The sequence below is a fragment of the Gorilla gorilla genome, chromosome 6, assembly GCF_029281585.2.
Source record: "Gorilla gorilla gorilla isolate KB3781 chromosome 6, NHGRI_mGorGor1-v2.1_pri, whole genome shotgun sequence".
Taxonomy (NCBI): domain Eukaryota; kingdom Metazoa; phylum Chordata; class Mammalia; order Primates; family Hominidae; genus Gorilla; species Gorilla gorilla.
The window spans coordinates 122,415,395-122,442,384 of record NC_073230.2 but is presented as its reverse complement, the minus strand read 5'-3'; the positions used below and the strand labels follow the sequence as shown (position 1 = coordinate 122,442,384).

Below are 26,990 nucleotides of genomic sequence, written 5' to 3'. Positions count from 1 at the left end.
CTAACAAAGATTATTCCTCAGAATAGAAACATGATCTGAACATTTATTTTTGTATTTGTCAATATTTGCTCTGGACTAAGGCTGCTTTAGTCAGAGATCATCCCTGTTCTTTTGCGGTTTATTTTTCTTTTTCCTTTGAATAGTTCCCAATTGGAGTTGGGAGAGAAGCTTCTTTCTTCTATGGCTGTGAAGCTACTTAAGATAAATCTGGAGGTCTTGGAGGACAAGTCTGGAGTACACCGGTTTAAAACTGAAAACAAAAGAAGGATGATAGGGAGTAAGAGAGGGGGTGAGAAAGAGGATGAGAACACAAGTTCTGAAATATGAAAATCTCTGCCTCAAGTTATTCCCCAGGGCGATTTCATTGTTGCCCTCTTTATAATTGTATCATGTCAACCAACATTTCCCCTTTTCTCCTGAATCTACTTTGAGTTTGGTTTATATTCTTTGCAATTGAGAAAGTCCTGACTAAAAAGTGCTCTTCAGTCTTTGACTATAATAAAAACTTAAATTTTGGTTTTCCTCTGTGAATATACAAATACAAAAGCCTTAATTCTGAAGCAAAGAATACCTTGACATGGGGAATTCACAGTATGGTAACCCCCACTTTATCCTGCTGATGAAAATGATTATGGATAAACTAAAACATGGGGAAAAATGAATGACTATCTCACAGAATCTTAAAAGCTTTTGAAAATGTTAACAATTCCCACTTCCTTGTTTTAAATGTAAATGATACAAAATGTCTAACTCCTGCTATTCCGCTTTCTTGGGAGAGCTGGCAGTATTGCCACAGCTGTGTATGCAGAGCTGTGAGGAGGACACTGACACCTTTGCCTAATTAATGCGCAGCTTTGCTGAACTTCTGTCCAATCTCTGACAATGCCAGCAGTGATAAGGGACCATTATGGTCTAATGAGCATGGAAAAATTGGAAATCCAAGCCTCCTGTAGAAATGTTAAAGCCCATCTACTAATGTGGGGGAGAAAAGGTCTTAAGCCATTCATTCTATTCATTATAAATGTATTTGTGAATTAGTAAAAAAAAATTCTTATAATTTGATAGCTCTATTATGTAAGTGTATTTTTTAGTTTTTAAACTGCAAGCTGTGTTGACTAGTCACAGCAGGGAGGAACAAATATTAATCTTTTTTTTCATCAAGAAGCAAAACTGAGTAGGTCTAAATCAAGCTTTTTCTCTTTGGCTTTAATAAGGTGTAATTGGCAAATAAAAATTGTATACATAAGGTATACAATGTGATGTTTTGATACATGTATACATTCTGAAATGATTAGCACCATCAAGCTAATTAACATATCAATCACTTCACATAGTTACCTTTTTTTATGGTGGGAATACTTAAGATGTATTCTCTTAGCAAATTTCAAATATACATTATTATTAATGATAGGCATCATGCTGTCACCAGAACTTTTTCATCTTATAATTGAAAGTTTGTACCCTTTGACCAACATCTCCCCATTTCCCCCAACCTGTCCCTCTGCCCCCCTGACCCCCAACCACTATTCTATTCTGTCTCTTTGTATTTGATTTTTTCTTTTATAGTTTCCACACATAAGCAAGATCATGAACCATCTTTCTTTGTCTGGCTTGTTTCATTTAACATAATGTCCTCCAGGTTAATTTACGTTGTTTAAAGTGACAGGCTTTCCTTCTTTTTAAAGGCTGACTGATAATTCATTGTGTATATATATCATAATTTCTTTATTCATCCATCGACAGACACTTAGATTGATTCTATGTCTTGGTTATGGTGAAAAATGTAGATACCTCTTTGAGACAGTAATTTCATTTTCTTTGGATATATACACAAAACTCAAAATAAATTAAAGATTTAAACATAAGAACTAAAACTATAAAACTCCTAGAATGAAACAGGGGAAAAACTGTATAACATTATATATGACACCAAAAGTTCAAGCAATACAAGCAAAAATAAGAAAGTGGAACTACATAAAACTAGAAAGTTTCTGTACAATAGAGAAAACAATCAACAATAAAAAGGCAACCCACAGAATGGGAGAAAATATTTGCAAACCATATATCTGATAAGAGGCTAAGATCCAATATATATAAGAAACTCATACAAATGAATAGCAAAAGAAAACCCAAAAAATTCCTAAATAACTTGATTTACACATGAGCAAAGGTCCTGAATAGATATTTTTCCAAATAAAACACAAAAATGGCCAACATGTGTAAAAAAAGTACTCGACATTACTGATCATCAGAGAAATGCAAATCAAAACCACAGCAAAATATCATCTCGCACTTATTAAGATGGCTATTATCAAAAGACAAGTGGTAACAAGTGTTATTGAGGTAAGAATGTGAAGAAAAGGGAACCCATATACATTGTTGATGGAAATGTAAATTGTTACAGTCATTATATGAAAACATATGGAAGTTTCTCAAAAAATTAAAAATGGAATTACCATATAATCTAGCACTTCTAGGTAGAAAGCCAAAGAAAATAAAATTACTAATAAAGTGTTTTGTCTTAATAAGAGGTAGATGAAGGAAATGTTGTTTAATCTTACTAATCTGATATAAAACTGAAAAGTACATATGGTGCAATGTAAATGTTCATCATTAATGTTCACTCCTAGTCCATTATTAATTCATGGTATGTTACATTGATATTTAAGCTATTAAATTTACTTGGAAAATTACACAGAGGATACCTAACAAATGTCCTAATTGTTCTTTATCCATACCATTAACTATCATAACTTGAACTTTCCAAACAAAGTGTTTGTGTATGGATATAATACTTAGTACTGTTGTATTATTAGTATGCAAGTAAACAAGACAGATGATATCACTGCTGTCATATAGGAAACATTCTGTTGAAGGAAAGCCTAATAAAAAACTTATCTATAGAATGGATTCAAGCAACAGTAGTGAGAGGTGACAGCATGCTGGCAGCCCTCTCTCACTCTCTGCGTCTCCTCGTCCTCAGCGCCCACTCTGGCCTCGCTTGAGGAGCCCTTCAGCCTGATGCTGCACTGTGGGAGCCCCTCTCTGGGCTGGCTGAGGCCGGAGCCAGCTCCCTCTGCTTGCAGGGAGGTGTGGAGGGAGAGGCACAGGCAGGAACCAGGGCTGTGCATGAGTTCTGTGTGGGCGTGGGCTTCGCAGACCCCACACTTGGAGCAGCCAGCCGGTGCCGCTGGCCCCAGGCAGTGAGGGGCTTAGCACCCGTGCCAGCAGCTCCAGAGGGTGTACTGGGTCCCCTAGTACTGCTGGCCTGACTGTGCTGCACTTGAATTCTCACTGGGCCTCAGCCATCTCCCTGTGGGGTAGGGCTCAGGACCTGCAGCCTGCCATGCCCGAGCCACCCCCCTCGTTCCCCCCACCCCATGGGCTCCCACACAGCCCGAGCCTCCCTGACAGGTGCCGCCCCCTGCTCCAAGGCGCCCAGTCCCATCAACCGCCCGAGGGCTGAGGTGTGCAGGCATGTGGTCCTGGACTGGTGGACAGCTCCACCGGCAGCCCCAGCAGGGTATCCACTAGGCGAAGCCAGCTGGGCTCCTGAGTCAGATGGGGACTTGGAGAACTTTTATGTCTAGCTAAAGGATTGTAAATACACCAATCAGCACTTTGTGTCTAGCTCAAGGTTTGTCAAATGCACCAATCAGCACTCTGTGTCTAGCTCAAGGTTTGTGAATGCACCAATCAGTGCTCTGTGTTGAGCTAATCTAGTGGGGACTTGGAGAACTTTTGTGTCTAGCTCAGGGATTATAAACACACCAATCAGCACCCTGCCAAAACGGACCAATCAGTTCTCTGTAAAACAGACCAATCAGCTCTCTGTAAAATGGACCAATCAGCAGAATGTGGGTGGGGCCAGATAAGGGAATAAAAGCTGGCTGCCGGAGCCGGCAGTGGCAACGCACTCGGGTCTTTCTCCACAGTGTGGCGGCTTTGTTCTTTTGTTCTTTGCAGTAAGTCTTGCTGCTGCTCCCTCTTTAGGTCCACACTGCCTTTATGAGCTGTAACATTCACCGTGAAGGTCTGCAGCTTCAATCCTGAGGCCAGCGAGACCACGAACCCACCGGGAGGAATGAACAACTCCGGATGGGAGGAACGAACAAATCCGGATGGGAGGAACGAACAACTCCAGATGCGCGCTGCTTTAAGAGCTGTAACATTCACTGCGAAGGCCTGCAGCTTCACTCCTGAAGCCAGCGAGACCATGAACCCACCAGAAGGAAGAAACTCTGAAGACGTCCGAACATCATAAGGAACAAACTCCGGACACACCATCTTTAAGAACTGTAATACCGCGAGGGTCGGCAGCTTCATTCTTGAAGTCAGTGAGTCCAAGAACCCACCAATTCTGGACACAGTAGGATGATGTGTCATGAAGTTGTATTAGGAGGTAAGCCTCCTTGAAAAAATCAAAAGACCTTTGTTGCGCCAAATTCCTTGCTATAATGATTTCTGTTAGAGTGAAACTCCTATTTGCTTCCAGGGTATAAATTTCATTCCAATTGGAGGAAAAGGCTTAAATGACTTCAAGAAACACATTGTAAATTTGCCACCTCTTTTGCATTTTCCTGAGATATTTTCCTCAAGGAATTGACGTGCAAATCACCAAGGTCTACATATTCTTCCCATTACCTACAAAAGTAGTGACTATACCAATTAGAAATTTTGTTCACTAGTAAAAAATCAGTAAGAGTACACTGCTTGGACACTTACGTAAAAAGTTGTGATTTTTTTTTTCTTTCTGAATCATTTCCCCTAAGCCGGTTTCGACTGACAGGAGTCTGTCTCTTCATATTAGTGACAGGAAGAAATAATTAAGTGTAAGTTGTCACTTGTGATCGGAAGATCCATGAAGTAAAAGTGCACTAAGTGGGGCAGATGAAATCCTGGCTGTCCTCTCTACATCTGCTGAGATAGAGTTAGGAATCATCTCTGAAACATTACCACTTCTAATTTCCAGAATTTATGTGGATTACAAATGAGAATAATCTAGATTTTTCTTGTAGAATCTTGAAGAAGCATTCTTTATTTTTAATCACTTACACTTAGGAATATCCTCAGAATGTGCCTGAAATTAGGATAAATCTATGTATTATAGTTAGAGTGAAATATTAGTAATTGTTTAATGTCACTACACCTAATTTAACTGTTAGTGTGAATTTTGAGTGGATAGATAAGAAATATTTATTGCTGTCATTGTTCATTCAACAAGCATTTAGTGAATACCTTCCATATACCAGAGATTTTTCAAGTAATTGAGAAAATAAAGATAATTAAGATAGTTCTTCACCTCAAGTTTCTCCCGGTTTAGAAGAAGATAAATTAGAAAACTGATGGTTAGAATATAGCATGGTCAGAGCTATGGGAAAAGAGAAACATCATATGAGAAGGGTGAACAGACATGAGGATGCAATGCTTGTTCTTGGTCTGGAAGGATACTTTGGAGCTATTTAGGAGACTAATGATGGAAGACTTTGCTAGGTTGGGTAAAATGTAGCAACTGCAATAGAGAAAATTGCAGAAAAAAGGCCAGTGTCTGTCTATTCTGGCTGCTGTAACAAAAATACCCTAGACTGGATGGCTTATAAACAACAGAAATTTATTTCTCATATCTCTAGATCCTGGAATGTTCAAGATTAAGGTGCTGGCTGATTTAGTATCTTTTGAGGGCCTGTTTCTCATGAGCCTTCTTGTTGCTTCATGGGATGATGTAAGGAACAAAGCAACTTTCTGGGCCATCTTTTATAAAGGCACTAATACCATGCACAAGGGCTCTGCACTTATGATCTAATCACCTACCAGAGGCCCCACCTCCTGATATCATCACCTGGAGAACGAGGATCTCAACATATAAATTTTAGGAGAACACAAATAGACCATAGTCACCAACAACTGCAAAGTCAAGTAGATATGAGGCTGCACCTGTGGGGAGCAGCAAGTAATGTGGTCTAGCTTGGAAGAAGGGTAAGGAAAGAATAATGTAGGAGGTGAGCCTGAAGAAAGAGAGGCAACGGTCAGATCATAAAGCCTCAAATGCTTCCTTGAGAAGTTTGCATTTTATTCTGAAGATTATAGGAGGGCACTGTAGATTTCCAAACATGGCTAGCTCTGTATTTTACAAGGATTACTCTGGTATTAAGATATTAGCAAGACTGGGGATAAGGGACCAGTTAGGAAGAGAAAAAGAAGGAATGAAGATGCCCTCCCTTCATCTCCATTTTTTTAATGGAAAGATGGTTGTGCTTCTACCTGAAAATGGAAATAATGAGAAGAAGCGACTTTCTTCTTTGGGAGGTGGAGGATGAAGAGAAAGGCCAAGTTCAATGTGAGTATTCCAGTTTCAAAGGCATGTACAACATGTAAATTGGACAGTGAGATAAAAAGGGGATAGGAGCTTAGAGAAAGTATGGCTTAGAAATAGATCATTGGCATTATGATCATATGGGTATTAGTCTCATTAGTTCTGGCAACCTCCATTTCTATCAGGCTTATGCTGTATGAGTGCTCTGTTACGGGTTTGCCTATTTTCACTGTTGGTAAGAATCATCTAAGGTATTCACTAAAAGAAGTTCTTTTTTTTTTTTTTGAGATGGAGTCTCGCTCTGTCGCCCAGGCTGAGGTGCAGTGGCGCCATCTCAGTTCACTGCAACCTCCACCTCCTGGGTTCAAGCAACTCTCTGCCTCAGCCTCCCGAGTAGCTGGGATTACAGGCGCCAGCCACCATGCCTGGCTAATTTTTTGTATTCTTAGTAGAGACGAGGTTTCACCATCTTGGCCAGGCTGGTCTTGAACTCCTGACCTTGTGATCCACACACCTCAGCCTCCCAAAGTACTTTAAAAAAGAAATGAAGATATTATCAGTTCTATTCCCAGAATGAGTGAATCAAAATCTCCAAGAAAAGTCCTGGAGACATGCTTGTCTTATTTTGTTTTATAAACACCTTCAGAGGATTTTGCCAGCATGGAATTCTGGGATCTGCTTGTGTAGTAGCAACATTTGTTAAGCACCTACTGTGTTGTAGGTACACTACTCAAAGATTTATACACATAAGGACTCTATCCCTTACAATAGCTGTCCCTAACCTTTTTGGCACCAGGGACTGGTTTTGTGGAAGACAATTTTTCCACGGACTGGGTGGTGGGGTGGTTTTGGGATGATTCAAATGCATTACATCTATTGTGCGCTTTATTTACATTATTATTACATCATGATATATAATAAAATAATTATACAGCTCACCTTTGGGAGGCCAAGCCAGGTGGATCACCTGAGGTCAGGAGTTCAAGATCAGCCTGGCCAACATGGCAAAACCCATCTCTACTAAAAATACTAAAAATTAGCCCAGCATGGTGGCAGGCGCCTGTAATCCCAGCTGCTTGGGAGGCTGGGGAAGGAGAGTTGCTTGAACCTGGGAAATGGAAGTTGCAGTGAGCAGAGATTATGCCATTGCACTCCAGCCTAGGCGACAGAGTGAGACTCTCTCTCAAAAAAAAAAAATTATACAGCTCATCATAATGTAGATTCAGTGGGAGCCCTGAACTTGTTTTCTTGCAACTAGATGCTCCCATCTGGGGGCGATGGGAGATGGGGACAGATCATCAGGCATTAGATTCTCACAAGGAGAACATAAGCTAGATCCTTCACATGAGCAGTTCACAATAGGGTTTGTGCTCCTGTGAGAACCTAATGCTGCTGATGTGACAGGCGATAGAGCTCAGGTGGTAATGCGAGTGATGAGGAGTGGCTGTAAATACAGATGAAGCTTCACTCACCTCCTGCTGTGTGGCCCAGTTCCCAGCAGGCCACAGACCTGTACCAGTCCATGGCCCCGGGGGTTGGGGACCTCTGCTTTACAGCACATAACAAAATAAGTATTATCGTCCCTGTTTTAACATGAGGAAACTGACATTCATAGTCTTGCTCAAGGTCTCAAAACTAATGAATGGAAACAGCAACTCTTACTGATTCCAGTGTCTGTACTCTTTACCTTAAAATACATGTTGTCCTGCTTTGTGTTGAAGAATGCCTAGAATGACATATGAAAGGTATTTTCTCTTAGCAGAGAACATATTGTATGCCAAAGGAAATTTAAAAATTCAAATGAAATTATCTTTATGTGTCTGCTAAAAGTAGACCATCTTTAGTGTTGAAATTCCCTAACATATCTCTCCTTCCTTGCAATAATGTTGCAATATATTCAGATTTGCTAAACAGTATCTATATCCTCAGATGTTTTGCTTCAAATCCTTTAAATATTTTCTCGATTATTTTGTCTTTTACTTCTCATCTCTTTTCCTTCTCTTGCCATAAGATAGAAGCCACTAGCCACTGAATTCTGGTCAACTTCAAGCCAAAGGTGACTAAACAAAATGGGGATAGGAAGGTAGGCTTCCAAAGGATGAACAGAATGGGAGAGGAAGAGTGTTGATACTTAAACTCAGAGCCATGCTTTAATAAATTATATGGCTTAATTGTTTAAAGCACTGATTAAGCTGTATTTCAATATTAAATACTTTTGGCTACATTCGTCTTCTGTTCAACAAGTACAAACACATTTTTCTCACTACATGTGTCCCGTTAACAATTAGGCTACGTTGACATTTAATGGTCTGAGTGTCCTCATTCAAAATAATGTGCCCTGTATGTTCTTGTGATGCTAAAAAACTGTAGAAGTTACGTCATATTTTTTAGCTTGCTGTTCTTCCAGAGGGTTATAGTGCAGCAAGCTTTTCTGTGCATGACCATCAGTCCACCAATACTTATCAAAGGCACACGGGGTACAGGATCATACCCCATGTTATAGAGTGGTAAGTTAAGGAAAGCAAAGATAATATCTGACAGGTTTAAAAATAGAGGAAATAGAGCACATCCAATCAGGGGTCCTGGAATCATAGAAGAGGCTCAAGAATCTGGTGGTGATAAAGTCAAGTAAGCATTCTGGTGTCTGTGTAGAGACAAAATGTCAGACATAGGGTATCATAAATGGGTAACATCAAAGGGCAAGAAGTTCTGTGCTACGAACTTCAAAGCCTGTGAATGAAACATCTTGTAATGCAAGAAGGTAAAGACATACTTAAATAATAATGAGGACACGTTACAAAATCCTAAGAGGTATTTTGAAAGGGCTCCCACTAGTTAAATCTGGAACAATTTGAGCATCAATATAATGACCATAAGAAATCACAACCCATTAAATAGGAGTACCTGAGTCCATGCAAATATTAATTAAGTAATCAACCAATTATGAAGAAATGTTCTTTCTTATAGTACAATGTAGTATTAGATGTATAAAGAATGATACAATTGGAAAATCATCATTTGGCAACCATCAAAATGATAAAGGAGTGAGACAAAAATCACCAATTGTCTCAGTTTGTTCAGGCTGCTATAACAAAATACCATAAACTAGGTGGACTCTAAGAACAGAAATTTATTTCTTGCAGTTTTTGAGGCTGAGAAGGCCAAGATCAAGCTGCAGGCAAATTCAGCATTTTCTGAGGGCCTGCTCCTGGGTTCATAGATGGATATCTCATTGTGTCCTCAAATGTCTTATGTGTCCTCAAGGGGCAAGGGAGTGCTCCAGAGTCTCTGTTATAAGGGTACTAATTCCATTCATGAGGTCTCCACTCTCATGACCTAATCACCTAACAAATGCCCTATCTTCTAATACCATCATATTGGGAGTTAGGATTTCTACATAGGAATTTTGAAGTGACATAAAAACATTTGCCAAAACTAGTGAGGGGACGTTTAATGAGAAATAAGACATTTACCTAGCTGGCCTCAAAGTATCCTATCGCAAGGTATCTATTAGTTACAAAGTGAAAAATAGCAACCTGAAAGTGGATAAACTTTGCAGACACCACCTTTACCAAGTGATTAAAGTTAACATTATCAATAATAGCATAAGACAACATTAAGTGCCTTCTGATATGACACACTGGGAATAGTACGTTACTTCTGTAGTATTGTTTCTTTTTTGAGACATAACCTGAATTATTCATGAGGAAACACTAGATAAACATCAAGAATCATTAATTAAAAACATAAGTTGACTGTATTCTTGAGAGTTATCATGTTATAAAAGACGAAGACTGGAACTGTCCCAGATTAAGAGACTCAGGAGACACAACTGATTGCAAAAGGATCACCTTTTACTATAAAGTACTTGATTAGGGCAAATGGTGTCATCTGAACAAGGCCTATGTATAGTACTATATATAGATAACAGTACTAAATCAATGATGCTCTCTTGATTTCAAAAAGTGCCCTGCAGTTATATGAGGGAATATCTTTGTTTTAAAGAAATATACCCTGAGGTATGTGAGGTAATTAGTGGTAATGAGTAATGTCAGCTACTTACTCTCAAATACTCAAAAATGGACAGTTGATGGGTAGATAGAGAAATCAAATGTGGAAAAATATCATTTGAAAAATCTATATGAATATGGAAATATTTTTTAAAATTCTTATAACTTTTTTTGGAAATCTAAAATTACTTCATAATAGAACATTTAAAACAACATAAAATTGAAAATTGTCAAATTTAGTTATATATATTTGTTCTGGCTATCTATTGCTGCATAACAAATAATCTAAAACCTTTCAATTTAGAATAACAAACTTTTTATATCTTATGATTTGGTGGGTAGGAATTGGGGCAGGGCTCAGCTGGATGATTCTTCTACTCTCTTGAGGTACTGACTGAGATCAGTTGGTGCTATTCAGCTGCCAGCTGGTTTGCTCCAGCTGGAAGGATCCATATCAACTTCACTCATATGCCAGACATCTTGGCAGGGATAACTGGCAGGCAGGAATTAGTTGAAATAGTCGTCTGAAACACTTACATGTAAATCAGATGTCTGACATGATATCTCAGGGCTGTAAGTGCAGGTTCCTAGAGACAGGGAGTGGAAACTGACAGTTTCTTAAAGCCTAGATCCAGAGAGAATGGCACATGTCTGCCATATTTAATTATTCAAAATAGTCAACAGAGCTCACCAGATTTAAGGACAGGAGACACAAACTGCACCTCTCCATAAGAGGAGTGTCAAAGAATGTGTGAGCATCATTAATCGGCCAAAATCGTTGCCCATAAAAAACCTTTATTTCCTCCACTATTTGTTTGTGTTTTATATTATTGATTTATTGTCTCATCTTTATTATTTCCTTCTGCTAGTCTTCAGTTTGTTTTGCTGTATTTTGTGTGTCTTGAAAAGGAAGCTTAGATTGTCCTCTTTTAGCTCTTATTTTTTTCTAATAAATAGATCCTAGACTTTAAATTTGTATCTAAACACTGCTTTAGCTGAATACCATTAATTTTCATATATAATATCTCAACTATCATTTAATTAAAAATATTTTCTTTTTCTTTTTCTTTCTTTTTTTTTTTTTTAAGAGAGACCGGGTCTCACTCCATTCCCAGGCAGGTGTGCAGTGGCATAATCAGCTCATTGCAGCCTCTAACTCTTGGGCTCATGCAATCCTCCTACCTAAGACTCATGAGTAGCTAGAACTATAGACATGCACCACCACACTCACCTAACTTTTTCTGTGTGTACAGATAGGATTTTGCTATGTTGCTCAGGCTAGTCTCAAACTCCTGGCCTCAAGTGATCCTGTCACCTCGACTTCCCAAAGCACAGGCGTGAGCCATGGTGCTTGGTCTGTAATCTCCATTATAATTTATTTTTTGATTCCTGGATTTAAAAGTGTTTAGTTTCCAAGGGTTGGAAATGTCCTAATTATCTTTCAGTTACTAAGTTTTAACATAAATTTATTCCAGTTAGAAAAACTAAAAATTATTCAAGGCTTTGAAATACGTCAATATTTACTATATGACCCAGGATCTTATTAATTTTTAAAATGTTTCATCTGCAATTAAAATAATGTGAATTCTATCGTTGTTGGGTGAAACAGTCTACATATATTTATTCAGTCAAGTTGGTTAATTGTGTTTCTAAGATTTTCTCTATCCTTTGAGAATTTTTGTTTACTTTTTAAAAATAACTTCTCAAGAGATGTGTTAAGGTCTTTTATTATGATTGCAGATTTTTCTATTAAAATGTTTAGTTGTATAATTTTTCTACTGAATTTTTAGTTTTAGATTTTTCTATTAAAATGTTTAGCTATATCAATTTTTTCTGTATGTATTTAATAGTTTTTTACTGTATGTATTTAATAATTACACTATTGGTGGATAAAGATTTGGGATTTATGTTCCTAGGAGACTGACCTTTTTATCATTTTGAAATGTAAATCCCTTTAGCTACTAATACAAATTGTCATAAGAATCTACTTTTTCTAATGTCAATATAGCTAAGCCAAATATTTTTTGGTGAGTACTACTTTCATGATATACCTTTTACATTTTACTTTCAACTTTTCTGTGTCTTTCTATTTAAGATGCACTCATCATCATATAGTTTGATTCTGATATTCTAGGTCTTAATTGGATTATTTACTCAATTTACATTTAATATTATAGATATAGTTATTTTCTATTTCATCCATCTATTTTATATTCTTGTTACTATCTTGTTATCTTTAGGTCAGTTAACTATTTTACTATTCATATTTTCTCTCCATTAGCATTTTAAAACTATTCCTTCAGTGATTACCCTAGGAACTTAACTATGCATACTTGACTTAATGTAGCCTAATATAAATTATTATTTTAAACTTTATGCACTTATAAAGATGTCTCTAGCTATAAGAGTATGAGACACAAATTAAGCACTTAATATATATCTATGATATTATAGAAGGAGGGAAGTAATATTTAAAAGAGCAGATAAAGTGAGACTGCAAAGTGTAAACATTTTAATTAGAGCTTTCAAATTCTTAAAATATTTGCCTTCTGTGTTCTTCAATCTCTCAGAACTTACATTACTTTACAAGTGTTTCTCAAAGTACTGACTGTGAACTACCTGCAATAAAATACTGAGAGTGAGGAAGAGGGGTTGTGCTTGTTAAAAATGTCAATTCCTGGGATCTAGTCTGTGCATAAAAATTAGAAATTATGCATGCTTGATTTCAAGAACCTACCAGTCGTATGAAAGTATTGTATAATTAATCCAGTTGTTCCTATTGACTTAACAATATGAACTAATACTACTTCTAAATGGGTCATGCATCTTCATGTCAGGATGCCTGGATTAAAATTCTAGTCTTTACTACTTATAAAGTATGTGACCTTGGGCAAGTTACCTTATTTCTCTAACCTTTAGTTTCTCATTGTGTTAAATAAATGTAATAGCATATACCTCATATATTCATTGTGAGAATTAAATATATGTAGAGTACTCAGAATAGTACTTGACTTATAGCAAGTATTTAAGAAATGCTGTTTTTATATTACATTATCATTAATAAAAATGATTCTATTCTAGTTTTATGCCACCGTTCTACAGGTAAAAAATATTAAAAATTTGGGTGTACCTGAACTGAACATTAATTTTCTGAAGTTGATTTTCCTGATATCAATTTATTTTGTTATATTCGGTCTCTGATTCCCCTAAGTATAATTTCAGAAGGAAAAAAAATCTAGGTAATTGATTGTTCTAATCAGTTACATTTTGTTGATAAAAGCTTTGCTGAATTTATTATCCCTAATTTCAGTAAATTCACAGAAACAATCTATCATTTATTTAATTGCTAGGTTACACTCTCTTTTGGAACACATCTTCCAGCAATTCATGAGTAAAATAGGACCTGGAAATTATGCTGTCATAGTTGTGGATAAATGGTCTGGTTTAACTGCTAGTGAGACAGATGAAAAAATTATTCTCAACTCCATGAGCAACACTATTGGATAAGGTACCTGTACCATTATTCGTTAAAGTACCATTTTAATTTAAAACTGCATTTTAATTGCATTATGGGTACTCATAATAATTCTGAGTTTGGCAAAGCTAGAAGGATTGGTGCTCAAGGAGATGAAAGAAAAAGATCCAACACTCTGTGGAAAAGACCATTCAACCACAGGGCACCTCAAAATAACTATTTTCATTCTAGCCTTAGTGCATGTAAAAGAAAATGCTTCTCTCAGCTGCTGTACAGTATAGCTGCAAGTGGTTTCCAAATCAAGGTATTATGTTTGCCTTGACCCAAGTGAATTCCAAGGAATACAAGTTCTGGAAGATGTCAGTACACATTCCAAAAATGATAATATCTATAGCCAAGAGACTTTGGAAAAAAATATGTGTTAAACTAAGTTAACTTTTTACTGTGAAAAGATAAAAATAAAGCTTTTTTTCATTTGTCAATGTAAAATATGATTTTCCAGAGGCTATACTTACCCTATGCTTTCCAAATTATTTGATTATGAGGTTAAATTTTGTCCCCACAGAGCCTCTCACAGAACTTATGCTCACAGAACACACACTTGATGGGAAACTCTGTTCCAGTGAATAAGAAAGATAGAAAATACCAAGGAAGTATGTCTTTATATTAAGGAGAGAAAAGTATCATTTCCTTCAATGAATGAGGGAAAATACAACCAAGAAATTGTAATTGGTAAGGGAGAACACTTTAGAAAAACTTTATGAAACTGTATTTAAAATTTCTTCCAACGAACGCCCAGATCTTGGTTTCTCCAGTAAGATGAAGCAGGGCTCCTTGGAGATATGGATAATCCTAGGGCTTGGCCAGGAAAAATACTAGATGACCCTGGCACATCTTATAATGACAGAAAATAGGAAGTGTTAAAAAAATTAAGAACACAATAATAGATGCATGTCAAAGGGATATTAGAGACAACTGAAAGAACTCCCAAAGGTCAAAGGCAGAAAAATTTAACCAACAAAATAAATACATTAGTATCGGGTTATAACCCAAAGTATAAAATAAATGTATGTGAGCCCATATTGATATAAACAGGCCATTGAATAAATAAATAAATAGGGAGAAGAGACAAATCTTTCTTACAGAAAAGTTCCAAATGATGTATGTGAATACTTTCTATTCAGGAAGTGGAGCCAAACACATACAACCCATCCCCCAGACCTCTCCTATGTGGGGTGCACTTAGCAACTTGCTGCAAAAGTATAGAGCCTGAAAAGGGAGAATAAAAGTAACTCAAAATGGAGAAACCTGGTAAGAACTACCTGGACTAGATCATGGATAATACCACCAGTAGTGAGTCATGTTGATAGTGTGGACTTGTATTAGACTGCCAGGCCTGCCGTAACAAAATATCACAGCCTAGATTACAGAGCAAGATGGCTGAATAGGAACAACTCCAGTCTGCAGCTCCCAGTGAGACCAACGCAGAAGGCAGATGATTTCTGCATTTCCAACTGAGGTACCTGGTTCATCTCATTGGGACTTGTTAAGGCCTAGCGTGAGCAGAAGCGGGGTGGGGCATTGCCTTACCTAGGAAGTTCAAGGGGTCAGGGAACTCCCTCCTCTAGCCAAGGGAAGCTGTGAGGGACTGTGCCGTGAGAGATGGTGCTATCCGGCCCAGATAGTACAATTTCCCGTGGTCTTGGCAACCAGCAGACCAGGAAATTCCCTCAAGTGCCTACATTACGAGGTCCCTGAGTTTCAAGAACAAAACTGGGCGACCATTTGGGCAGACACCTAGCTAGCTGTAGCATTTTTTTTCTGTACCCCAGTGGCGCTTGGAATGCCAGCAAGACAGAACCATTCACTCCCCTGGAAAGGGGGCTGAAGCCAGGGAGCTGAGTGGTCTCACTCAGCGGATCCCACCCCACAGAGCCCAACAAGCGAAGATCCACTGGCCTGAAATTCTTGCTGCCAGCACAGTAGTCTGAAGTTGATCTGGGATGCTAGAGCTTGGTGGGGGGAGGAACATCTGCCATTACTGAGGCTTGAGTAGGCGGTTTTCCCTTCACAGTGTAAACAAAGCGGCACAATGTTCAAACTGGGTGCTGAACCCACCATAGCATGGCAAAGCCACTGTAGCCAGGCTCCCTCTCTGGGCAAGGCATCTCTGAAAGAAAGGCAGCAGCCCCAGTCAGGGGCTTATAGGTCAAACTCCACCTTCCTGGGACAGAGCACATGGAGAAAGGGGTGAGTGTGGATGCAGCTTCAGCAGACTTAAATGTTCCTGCCTGCTGGCTCTGAAGACAGCAGCAGATCTCCCAGCACAGCACTTGAGCTCTGCTAAGGGACAGACAGCCTCCTCAAATGGGTCCCTGACCTCTGAGCCTTCTGATGGGGAGAAACCTCCCAGCAGGGATCAACAGACACCTCATGCAGGAGAGCTCCAGCTGGCATCTGCTGGGTGCCCCATTGGGACAAAGCTTCCAGAGGAAAGAGCAGGCAGTAATATTTGCTGTTCTGCAGCCTCCTCTGGTCATACCCAGGCAAACAGGGTCTGGAGTGGACCTCCAGCAAACTCCAGCAGACCTGCAGAAGAGGGGCCTGATTTTTAGAAGGAAAACTAACAAACAGAAAGCAATGGCATCCACATCAACAAAAAGAATGCCCATGCAAAAACCCCATCTGAAGGTCACCAACATCAAAGACCAAAGGTAGATAAATCCATGGAGATGAGGAAAAACCAGTGCAAAAAGGCTGAAAATTCCAAAAACCAGAATGCCTCTTCTCCTCTGAAGGGTCACAACTCCTTGCCAGCAAGGGAACAAAACTGGACAGAGAATGAGTTTGACAAATTGACAGAAGTAGGCTTCAGAAGGTGGGTAATAACAAACTCCTCTGAGCTAAAAGACCATGTTCTAACCCAATGCAAGGAAGCTAACAACATTGATAAAAGGTTACAGGAACTGCTAACTAGAATAACTAGTTTAGAGAAGAACATAAATGACCTGATGAAGCTGAAAAACACAGCCTGAGAACTTCATGAAGCATACACAATTATCAATAGCTGAATCGATCAAGCAGAATAAAGGATATCAGAGATTGAAGATCAGCTTAATGATATAAAGCACGAAGACAAAATTTAGAGAAAAAAGAATGAAAAGAAATGAACAAAGCCTCCAAGAAATATGGGACTATGTGAAAAGACCAAAACTATGTTGGATTGGTGTACTGGAAAGTGACAAGGTTAATGGAACCAAGTTGGAAAACACACTTCAGGTTATTTTCCAGGAGAACTTCCCCAACCAAGAAAAACAGGCCAACATTCAAATTCAGGAAATACAGACAACACCACAAAGATACTCCTTGAGAAGAGCAACCCTAAGACACAGAATCATCAGATTCACCAAGGTTGAAATGAGGGAAAAAATGTTAAGGGCAGCCAGAGAGAAAGATCGGGTTACCTAAAGGGAAGCCATCAGACTAACAGCAGATCTCTCTGCAGAAACCCTGCAAGCCAGAAGAAAGTGGGTGCCAATATTCAATATTCTTAAAGAATTTTCAAACCAGAATTTCATATCTAGCCAAACTAAGCTTCATAAGTGAAGGAGAAATAAAATCCATTACAAACAAACAAATGCTAAGGGATTTGTCACCACCAGGCCTGCCTTAGAAGAGCTCCTGAATGAAGCACTAAATATGGAAAGGAAAAACCAGCACCAGCCACTGCAAAAACAAACCAAGATGTAAAGACCATTGACACTATGAAGAAACTGCATCAACTAATGGGCAAAATAACCAACTAGCATCATAATGACAGGATCAAATTCACACATGATAATATTAACCTTAAATATAAATGGGCTGAATGTCCCAATTAAAAGACACAGAGTGGCAAATTGGATAAAGAGTCAAGACCCATTGGTGTGTTGTATTCAGGAGACCCATCTCACATGCAAAGACACACATAGGCTCAAAATAAAGGGATGGAGGAATATTTAGCAAGCAAATGGAAAGCAAAAAAGCAGGGGTTGCTATCCTAGTCTCTGATAAAACAGATTTTAAACCAAAAAAGATTAAAAAAAAAAAAGAAGGGCATTACATAATGGTAAAAGGATCAATGCAACAAGAAGCGCTAACTACACTAAATATATATGCAACCAACACAGGAGTACCCAGATTCAGAAAGCAAGTTCTTAGAGACCTACAAAGAACCTTAGACTCCAACACAATAATAGTGAGAGACTTTAACACCCCACTGTCAATATTAGACAGATCAACGAGACAGAAAATTAACAAGGATATTCAGGACTTGTACTCAGCTCTGGACCAAGCAAAACTAATAGACATCAACAGAACTCTCCACCCATTCTTCTCAGCACCACATAGAACTTATTCTAAATTTGGCCACATAATTGGAAGTAAAACACTCCTTAGCAAATGCAAAAGAAAGGAAATCGTAACAAAACATCTCTCAGATCACAGTGCAATCAAATTAGAACTCAGAATTAAGAAACTCACTCAAAACTGCACAACTACATGGAAACTGAGCAACCTGCTCCTGATTCACTACCGGGTAAATAACAAAATTAAGGCAGAAATAAATAAGTTCTTTGAAACCAAAGAGAACAAAGACACGACATGCTAGAATCTCTGAGACACAGCTAAAGCAGTGTTTAGAGGGAAATTTATGCACAAAATGCCCACAAGAGGAAGTGGGAAAGATCTAAAATCAAAACATCACAAAAGAACTAGAGAAGCAAGAGCAAACAAATTCAAAGGCTAGCGGAAGACAAGAAATAACTAAGATCAGAGCAGAACTGAAGGAGATCAAGACGCAAAAAAAACCTTCAAAAAGATCAATGAATCCAAGAGCTGGTTTTTTGAAAAGATTAACAAAATAGATAGACTGCTAGCCTAACTAATAAAGAAGAAAAGACAGAAGAATAAAACAGACACAATAAAAATGATAAAGGGAATATCACCACTGATCCCACAGAAATACAAACTACCATGAGAGAATACTATAAACATCTCTATGCAAATAAACTAGAAAATCTGGAAGAAATGGATATATTCCTAGACACATACACCCTCCCAAGACTAAACCAGGAAGAAGTCATATCCCTGAATAGACCAATAACAAATTCTGAAATTGAGGCAGTAATTAATTTCCTACTAACCAAAAAAAGCCCAGGACTAGACAGATTCACAGCCGAATTCTATGAGAGGTAGAAAGAGGAACTGATACTATTCCTTCTGAAACTATTCAAAACAGTAGAAAAAAGGGGATTCCTCCCTAACTTATTTTATGAGGCCAGCATCATCCTAATACCAAAACCTGGCAGAGAAACACAAAAAAGAAAATTTCAGGCCAATATCCCTGATGAACATTTATGTGAAAATCCTCAATAAAATACTGGCAAACCGAATCCAGCAGCACATTAAGAAGCTTGTCCACCACAATCAAGTTGGCTTCATCCCTGGCATGCAAGACTGGTTCAACATATTCAAATCAATAAATGTAATCCATCACATAAACAGAACCAACGACAAAAACCACATGATTATCTCAATAAATGCAGAAAAGACCTTTGATAAAATTCAACACTCCTTCATTCTAAAAGCAGTCAATAAACTGGTATTAATGGAGCATATCTCAAAATAATGAGAGCTATTTATGAGAAACCCACAGCCAATATCACACAGAATGGGCAAAAGCTAGAAGCATTCCCTTTGAAAACTGGCAGAGGACAAGGATGCCCTCTCTTACTACTCCTATTCAACATAGTATTGGAAGTTCTGGCCAGGTCAATCAGGCAAGAGAAAGAAAGAAAGAGTATTCAAATAGGAAGAGAGGAAGTCAAACTGTCTGTGCAGATGACGATTATATATTTAGAAAACTCCATCGTCTCAGTCCAAAAACTCCTTAAGCTGATAAGCAATTTCAGCAAAGTCTCAGGATACAAAATCAATGTACAAAAATCACAAGCATTCTTATACACCAATAATAGACAAACAGAGAGCCAAATCATGAGGGAACTCCCATTCACAATTGCTACAAAGAGAATAAAATACCTAGGAATACAACTTACAAAGGATGTGAAGGACCTCTTCAAGGAGAACTACCAACCACTGCTCAAGGAAATAAGAGAGGACAGAAACAAATGGAAAAACATTCCATGCTCTTGAATAGGAAGACTTGATATCGTGAAAATGGCCATACTGCCCAAAGTAATTTATAGATTTAATGCTATTACCATCAAGCTACCATTGACTTTCTTCACAGAATTAGAAAAAAGTACTTTAAATTTCATATGGAACCAAGAAAAGAGCCTGCATAGCCAAGACAATCCTAAGCAAAAAGAATAAAGCTGAGGGATCATACTGCCTGACTTCAAACTATACTACAAAGTCTATACCACATGTCCACAACCATGTGATCTTTGACAAACCTGACAAAAACAAGCAATGAGGAAAGGATTTTTTAATAAATGGTGTTGGGAAAACTGGCTAGCCATATGCAGAAAACTGAAACTGGAGCCCTTCCTTACACCTTATACAAAAATTAACTCAAGATGGATTAAAGGCTTAAATGTAGGACCTGAGACCATGAAAACCCTATAAGAAAACCTAGGCAATACCATTCAAGATATAGGCATGGGCAAAGACTTCATGACTAAAACACCAAAAGCAATTGCAACAAAAGCCAAAATTGACAAATGGGATCTAATTAAACTAAAGAGCTTCTGCACAGCAAAAGAAACTATCATCAGAGTGAACAGGCAACCTACAGAATGGGAGAAAATTTTTGCAATCTATCCATCTGACAAAGGGCTAATATCTAGGATTTATAAGGAACTTAAATTTACAAGAAAAAAAAAACAGAAAACCCCATCAAAAAGTGGTTAAAGGACATGAACAGACACTTCTCAAAAGAAGACATATATGTGGCCAACAAACGTGAAAAAAAGCTCATCACTGGCCATCAGAGAAATGCAAATCAAAACCACAATGAAATACCATCTCACGCCAGTTAGAATGGCAATCATTAAAAAGTCAGGAAACAACAGATGCTGGAGAGGGTGTGGGGAAATAGGAATGCTTTTATACTGTTGGTGGGAGTGTAAATTAGTTCAACCATGGTGGAAGATAGTGTGGCAATTCCTCAAGCATATAGAACTAGAAATGCCATTTCACTCAACAGTCCCATTACTGGGTATATACCCAAAGGATTATAAATCATTCTAGTATAAAGACACATGCACACGTATGTTTATTGCAGCACTATGCACAATAGCAAAGACTTGGAACCAACCTAAATGCCCATCAATGATTGACTGGATAAAGAAAATGTGGCACATATACACCATGGATTACTATGCAGTCATAAAAAAGAATGAGTTCATGTCCTTTGTAGGGGCATGGATGAAGCTGGATACCATCATTCTCAGCAAACTAACACAGGAACAGAAAACCAAACACCGCATGTTCTCACACATAAGTGGGAGTTGAACAATGAGAACATATCACAGGGAGGAGAACATCACACACTGGGGCCTGTTGAGGGGTGGGAACCAAGGGGAGAGATAGCATTAGGAGAAATACCTAATATAGATGACAGCTTGATGAGTGCAGCAAACCACCATGGCACATGTATACCTATGTAACAAATTTGCATGTTCTGCTGCACATGTATCCCAGAACTTAAAGCATAAAAAAAGAACATGGATTAATTTTTTCACAGTTCTGGAGGCTAGAAGTCCATGATCAAGGTCCTGAAAGGTTTGAACTTTTCAGAGGCCTCCTTCCTTGGTTTGCAAGTGGCCGCCTTTTTTCTATGTCCTCAGTCAGGGTTGTCTATGTTCTAATCTTCTCTTCTTATAAGAACATCAGTTAGATTGGATTAGGGCCTACTTATAGGACTTCATTTCACCTTAGTTATCACTTTCAAGGCCCTCTCTCCAAACATAGTCATTTTGTGATGTGCTTGGGATTAAGACTTCAACATACTAATTTTGGGGGATGCAGTTCAGCCCATAACAGCACCCCCAATATAATATGATGAGAAAAACATTTCAATTCTGTGGTATTAGGTCCTATAAATTCCTAATTTAAATCTAGCCGCTAGAAAACCATCAGACAAACCAAAATTAAGGAACATTTATAAACTATCTTACCAGTACTCCTCAAAATATCAAGGTCATCAAAAACAAGGAAAGTCTGAGAAACTATTGACTAGAGGTAACTAAGTAGACATAACTACTAAATATGATATCCTGGATGGTATCCAGAAAGAAGAAAAAGGACATTTGTGGGAAAATGAGTGAATCTTAAACAAAGTTTGGAGTTTAGTAAACAGCAATATACCAATGCTTGTGTTTTTAATTTTGGAAAAATGTAGCACCAATGTAATATTTTAATAATAGAGGAAACCCCATTAGTAATATATGGGTATTCTCTGTACTATCATTGCAATTTTTATGTTAAAATTCTATTCTACTCTAAAACAAAAAGTTAATTATAAAATTAGTCTGTTCCCTATTGTGTCTAAATATGTTGAGACCATTTAGAATAAGAATATGGTTTGACCCCTTAAAAATCTAGCGTTAGAAGAAATTATAAAACTCTATCATGAATGCCATTTGAAATCAAAGGGAAAAATGGAGAACACTGGCTGTTAAGAAAACTTTGTATGATTGAGTGGTAATGATTCTGGGATTTATTTCAGGTTTTAAAGATATGGGAAAGAGGTAGATATGGGGAAGTAAAAATATGCCAAAGAATTTCCCTTACCAGTAACTTATAAAATGAGCAGTAATAATTAAAATTTTAAAATTAGTAAAAACTCATTAGCAACAACCATAAAAAGGAAGAAAACCATTATACATTCAAAAAGTGGTGGTTAATGGAAGAAACAGAAAATTATAATTTGGAACCCTCTAATATGTTGGCCCTACCCAGAAGGTAAATATGAGAGAAAAAGTTGAATCTAAAAATTGTTGAGATGTGTCACTGATATTCTTTAGTTTAAGGAGAAAGTAACTAAAGAACTAAAGAAGCAGGACTGAAAAAAGCCAGAGGAAACCCTACAAGGTATAAACCTCTCCAGGTAGGTATGGGACCTGAGAGAGGCAGTAAGGCAGCTGGGGGCTACTATCTCCCAGGGCACTGTCCAGAGTTAGGTAACAATCTAAAACCTAGAAAATGGGACATAATGGTTAGGTGGAGTAGGACTTTGCAGAGGACAGCTAATACAGAGTTCAACTCAGATCACTCAGAAAGGGTCATTTTCATCTCCAAGAACTGCTGTCTCTCCCCATCCAACCCTTAATACTTAAAAAAATTGAATTAACAACAAATCTCGTCCTTCAAACCATAGCCCAGAAGAGGGTAGAAAAACTGGTACCTGATAAGGACATCAAAGATAATATACCACCCTGTAGCAGAATAAATAAAAAAAGAGCTATGCTGATTAATTATGACGAAGAAGAAATTTTATTGCAACAGTGCTAATATACTGGAGGAAAAGAAAAAAGGAGGGGAGGAAGGAAAGGAAAAAGGGAGGAAGGAGGAAGGAAGGATAAAAGAAAGTAACATATTATGCATGTGCTCAGGCAAGACCTAGCATGGAAGGAAACATAACCCAAGAAACTAAAGCGAATTCCTCATGAATGCCTTATGTCATAGAAAATCTTAGTTAGGATCTAAGAGTTCAAAAGCAAGAAGATAAAGCAACAGAAAGGACTAGACAAGGAAGCTACAGACCAAAGGAAACAGATTAAGAACCACTGCAAATGAACAATCCAAACCTATCATTACAGAACTAAAATATTAGAGCCTATAAGGGGCAAAATAGACTTATCTAGTTTTTGAATTAATGACTTGCAATAACCACAGTAAATAAAGAAGAAAAAAGAAAAGAAAGCAATCAAAGAAACAATGACAGACTTGATGACAAAAGCAATAGAATGTAAAGATAATTGTGATTTGAAGTAGAAAACTCAACAAATTGAACTGAAAATGCACTTAAAGATATGATACAGAATATTTCCATGGGTGAAATCTTCATATTTTTGAGAAAAGCTGACAGAGAAAAATCAACAGCAAATACACATTGGTTAAGTAATTCAACTTCAAAGATAAAGAGTTCTCCAGGGCACCTGAGAGAATAAAACAAGTTTTCTACAGGGAACAAAAGGAGTGTGGCCTAAGAACTTTTTTCTGAAGTTTATTCTCAGACGATAATGGAGCAAAGTCTACGTATTCTGAGAGAAAGTATGACACAAAAGTATGTATCCAGCCCAGTTGTCATTTAAGACAGTGATACAGTAAATATGACACGAACAGCAGTGTTCATGATAAAGGAGGAGGAGAAGGAAGAAATTCTAAGAGTTCACCCCTTCGTCTTCCAAGAAGACCTATTGGTCCATCCTTACTAAGTAAAGATATGGATTTTTATGAGCTCCATACTTTGGTTTTCTTCCTTAATCTTAGAAGGTTTTTTAAAATTTATTTTTTGACAAAAATTATATACTTTTTGTACAACTTGTTTTGAAATGTGCGCATATTGTGGAATGGCTAAATTGAGCCAATTAACATAGGTATTACCTCACATACTTTTTATTTTTTTTGTGGTGAGAACACTTAAAATCTATTCTCAGCAATTTTCAAGAATACCGTACATTATTATTAACTATAGTCCTTTGAAAGTTTTTTCTTTTTATAAATAATAATCATTTGGTAAAGAAACATTTATTTCAAGGTTAATAATTCCTTCAGTTTCACTTGTTTTTCTGTTAGATTCAAAAAAATTAAATTTAATATTTTTTATCTTTAAAAAAGCATGTATTCTATCATCCAATTCTTAAATAATTATATCTGGCTCACTTTCTCTTTTCCTCTGTTTATACACATAGAGATTGGAAAATGTTTCCCAAATATAACACTGGTGTATAAACAAAGGGAAACAGTGTGGTGGGATTTTTGGATGAGTTATCTCTTCTTTGTGCCTCTCGAAATTGTTGCATTTATTTTTAAGATAAGCAGGCATCAGTTTATCTAGAAAAAAAAAGTTGTCATCTTTAAAAACTACAGCTACATGAAGAAAAGAACAAAAATTATCCTTTTTTATTCTTTCTTATGCCTTTGGAAAAAAAACAGTGAAATGCGCACAGGAAAAGGCTGTTTGCAGTGTGGTTTTAGATTAGAAGAGTATTTCACCTTCAGAAGGGTTTGCGCATTAGTAAGAGTTGGGTCTCTGTCTGAGGAAGTCCCACAATGAAGTACTCTCTGTTTAAATAAGCAACAATTAAAAGCACCATAAGGGCAGTTTATGCCAAAAATGAAAATCAACTTCCTGAGAGACCATGGTCAAACAGAACAAAAGGTTCTATGCCACACCTGGAAGTCACCTAGAAAAAAGAAAGTAAAAGTTTTTCTAAGATTAAAAAGCAAAACAGTGAAAAGTAAGCAATAGTTAATAATGGGCAAGTTCAATGGCAAACTGTACTTAAAGTTATCAAGAACTGGCAATTGAAATGTATTACAGGGAGATTTGTAATTTTTATTAAGAATTCCAGTAAGCTCCAGATTTCTGGGTAATGTGAATTACTGGGAAGGAATTTGCTCTTTTCAGGCCAACATTTGATTTTTTTAATGATATAATAAGGTCAGTAGATCATAAGTCTCCATTATCTTACCTTACATTGACCCATTTAATGACTTTGAAATATATGAATTAGGCCCTGTCAAGGATTGGACAAAAATTACTATGACTTTGCTCCTTTTTTTTTTTTCCATTTAAACAATGTCTGTGCACTGTTTTCATAATTCTCACTTTCTCCTTACTTCTCAACAATCCATTCTTTCCTTTCTACCCCTTGTAGAATAATTTCCATTGTCTTCACATATAGTAGAGGATTTTAGGATCTGTCCTTGAGTAATTATAGGAGATACATGCATATAATTGCCTAAAGCCCCCTATTAATAATCTAGGAATGACTATTAGAGTTTACATATAACAACATTGAACTAAATCTCTGCTAACGGAAGGGCACTTTCAGGACCAAGGCTAATTATTCCCAGATCAATCCCTACATGTCTTTTGCGAAAATTATTTCCTGGTCAAATAAATTTAGGAAAAAAAATCCATTCTGTGTACTTCCCTTGATGGGCCCCAAAGCAGTGTAGAATATTAAAGACTTTGAGAAAGTCTCAAGAAAGGCACAACTATGGTTTTGTTTAGTCTATGCTTATTTCATCTGAGACCTGTTTCCCAGCCCTTATTTCCCACATCATTTCAGCAGCAGAACACACTTTGGAATTTCATCTAGAATTTTGTGTTTTCATGTTGTTATCTTTGCTGTAATAATTTTTTATTTATCTTTCTGTATTTTTTATTCTTTATGAATGGCTTAGATTCAATATTCTGTCTTTCGAAGGGCATGATTTTCCATGTAGCTAAGCTTTGCCTATGTTCTTTGGACTTACTACTGATAAATAAGTTTTTGTTTCATCAGGGGTTTTCTGCTTTACTTCATACTCTATCTGAACCAATGCTCTTCTTGTAGCAAATTATTAAATAGTTTTTCTAATTTCATATAGTTTTGTCTCCTTTTACAGACATAACATTATTCAGATTGCAACGATCAAATCACAATCCTCTCTAAGCTCCAACTCAATATGAGATCTCCTCTTATGTTGTTATTACAACTCATTTCTGCCCTTTAAGTCTCTAAGTTACCTTTAGCAATTTTGATTTAATCAATGCATTCGGTAAACAAAGAAATTAGTAATCTTCTGCAGATATTCGTTTACCACCTAAATATTTGTGAAGCACTTGCCACATTGCAGCCACTATGCAAAGTGCTGGGGATACCATGATGAAAAGAACCCAAACATATAAGGTCCCATGTCATTACTATCTAACACTGGAAACATACAGTAATTATAAATGGGCAAAGTATAATAAAAGAGAAGTATAAAGAGTTACAGGGCCATATAATAAGTTAATCCATGCTAGTCTGAAGGACCACAGGCTTCCCATGATTTTTAAACCGAGAGAGTCATTCATTAAACAAGTACTTATTAAGTACCTACTCTGGCACCATGCTAGAATTGGAGATGAAACATTAAACAGAAGACATAATCTTTGCCCTTGTGAAGACTTAAGTTTCATTGGAATGACAGA

At 37.2% G+C, this 26,990-nt stretch overlaps 1 long non-coding RNA gene across 4 annotated transcripts in view; it reads left to right on the top strand.

Annotated features, from left to right (window-relative positions):
* Positions 1-26,990, top strand: part of LOC134758943 (uncharacterized) — a 201,861-nt gene that overhangs the window by 97,338 nt on the left and 77,533 nt on the right. Inside the window, exon 3 of one of the 4 annotated variants that reach the window (XR_010134744.1) lies at positions 3,994-4,402. The exons of 2 other annotated variants lie outside the window; for them this stretch is intronic. This is a non-coding gene — a long non-coding RNA (uncharacterized lncRNA). Of the gene's footprint in view, positions 1-3,993; positions 6,338-26,990 lie in introns of all 4 variants that reach the window. One more of the 4 variants, XR_010134746.1, reaches the window with a different exon arrangement.